Genomic DNA, 2,922 nt, shown 5'->3' with positions numbered 1-2,922 from the left:
CTCATCCTTCGCCCGTTACGTCCCCCCCCCCCCGTGACTCAGCCCCTGTGATGCTCCTCGCTGTTCCAGAAGCAGCCTTACATGGTCAGTGACGCAGCAGCAGGATCCCCCCCCCCTACGTGGCTTCTCGTCTCGTCCCTCCGCTCGTTGGTCCGACGTGAAGCGCCGCCGCGGCCGTCCGGCCTCCCACCCGCACCAATCGGCGGCCTCCATCTGTTTCCGTGGCAACGTGACGCAGGCGGGCCTCCTGGCCTCAGCAGAAAATAAACGGCTGCTGCTCCTCTGGAGTGTTTTTCTAAAAATACGGCCGCTATTCCTGAAATGTGGTTTTCTCCGTGTGCCGAAAATACTCAAGTCATCACACGTTGTGATGTTATTTTCACGATCACGATGTACTGCTTCCCTGATCACGGTCACAGAAATGACTCTAAGAATACTCTAAAATGACTGAATGTTTCCCTGAACAACACAGTTGTTTACTTCATCCGAGGTGCGTTACTTTCGCATGTTTTACTCGTCTTTCACCGTCTCAGAGGTAAATACGTTGTATCCTTTTGACTGAGCTGCGTAGAATACGAAGCATTATTTAGATTAAAGTAGCCGACAGGATACAAAGCAGTTAACATTCACATTGATCCAGACACATTAAGCAGTATGTGAACACATTTATGTACTTTTATGTCAGGTTTCAAATGCCATACTTTTAGTACACCCAGATGTGGTAGTACTTTTACTACAAGAGAGCACCTGAGTACTTCCTCACATGTCTCACACATACTACCTTTACAGAGCTAAATGGCTTATTGTGCTGAAGTGAAAACAGTCTCACAGCTTGATTGCACTGGTTGTCGTGTCTTCACACACACACACACACACACACTCATGAGACCATCGATTCCTCCGATCAGCTCAGTGGCTCGTGACGTCCGTCCCGCCGCTCTGCACGGCGAGCTGTCAGGGTGTGAGCTGCCTGTCTTCTCTCAACTGTTGATGTTCCTGTTGCCGTGGCAACCGTCTGTTTCCCGGCGCCAATTGGCCCCCGGCTAACGGCTCCGATGCTCCATAAATGTGTTTATTGTTCCATGCAATACCTCTCTCGCGTAAGTCTGTCGTTAGTTTAGAGTTTAAACTCTTATTTGTTGCAAACATTAGAGTGTGTTAGGTATTAATTAAACTGCGCTTCCTAAATGTCTCGTACCTTTTCACATAATAATGTCTGAGTAGAAGCTCCCTCAGCGGGACGACGGTATCACACGTGTGAGAAGACAAAGATCCGCAGGTTGAGGTTTTATGACACCTTTGATTTTTTTGTCAAGCGAAACCTCTCAGACGTCATGAGAACGAGGCGTGGAAAAAAGTCGACGTGCGAAAGACGCTGCGTCACAGGGTCTCCGTGACGATAACTCGCTTGAACTATGCACACACTTGTATGTCGTATGTCGTGTTTACTGACATTTCTCTTCATTCTGCAGATTAGCGGTGTTAGTTCAGGACTGTATCTTTGGCCCCGTCCGCCCCCGCGGGGCCCTACGGGGGGGCCCCTGCAGGGACGGGACGGCGGCCAAAACAAACACGCCTGTGGCGTCAGCCGAGAGGCGGATTCCCCGTTGCAACAGGATGTGACATCAGGATGTGACATCACGGAGGCGGTGTTGACGGAGGTGGCTGCGGAGCTTCGGTTTAACAGCCGAATGGTTCCATACAAACACACAGCTGGAAGGACTCTGTGTTGTGTGTCTGTCTTCACACAGATATGTGACCCCCAAATCCTTCAGGGGAAAATAACCCTCAAAGGTCAGAAAAACAAAAAGGAACATTAGCGCGCTGTTTTCTGCTCGGTGATGGAAACAAATACTGAAATACTGTCAGAAGGACGCGGCTCATGTGCAGTGTGCACCATCGGGGGCTTGTGTTAGCTACACACCACAGACAGGAGCCAAAGGCCTCAGCTAACTCTAAACATAATGCTAACTCAAGGCTAACAGAGAGTGAAAGCTAAGCCAAAAGCAGCTGAAAGCTAACTCTAAACTAAGACAACCCAGGAGCTAGCTCTATGCTAACCAAATCCAGAGGCTAACTCTATGCTAACAAAACCTATAAGCTAACCCTAAACTAAGAGAAACTAACTCTAAGCTAGAAGCTAATGTAATGAGATGCTCACTTTAGTCACAATTATCTGGACCTCGAAAGACACAAACATAATTTATTATTTATTTAAAATATTTCAATCAGAAACGAATTACCTCCAGTCAACCATCTCTAACAACTACTTTTTAGATTGTAGACTTTTTCTAAATCTTGCTAAGGGGTAAGTGATATTTGGGTGGGCCCCAGTATTGGGTTAGCCTAGCTTAGCACCAAGCCCAGAGGGAGAGGGAACCTACTAGTGACAATGCTGCCGACCACACAAACCCACTGCTGAGGGCGCCATGGAAACAGAAGATTAACACCAACACGCTCCTTATGTAACCATCCGTTTATCCGGCAGCCTCCGGACTTCATTTTGTGAACACCGAAGCATCTTGGATCATTTGTAGAGAGATAAGCAATTAAATTGGGGCTCAATGCATTTTCTTTTTGCCTGTTATTTAAGAACATGTGAGGTCTGGATGTAGTGAAAGCATTTCCTTTCTTGTACTTTTCAATTCTGAGGTACTTACGTATCTACTACTTATCTTAAATCTTACATTTCTCTTCAGTTACTCTGCAGATTCAGATGATTTGAACCACGTATAATCAACTGGTCAATGATGCTGTATCATAATAGCTAATATGGTCAATACAATAAGTTCCACCTTTTCCAGCTGCATTATAAAATGAATGCATCCACATTAGTTTAGTCTGCATGGCAAGTAACTGATTTTGACCAAAGTATTTCTTTATTGTTACTTTGACTTACAGGTTTTACGGTTTTGCAGCCGA

The sequence above is a fragment of the Gasterosteus aculeatus genome, chromosome 8 (assembly GCF_964276395.1).
Source record: "Gasterosteus aculeatus chromosome 8, fGasAcu3.hap1.1, whole genome shotgun sequence".
NCBI classification, from domain to species: domain Eukaryota; kingdom Metazoa; phylum Chordata; class Actinopteri; order Perciformes; family Gasterosteidae; genus Gasterosteus; species Gasterosteus aculeatus.
Note: the sequence above shows the minus strand (reverse complement) of the source record.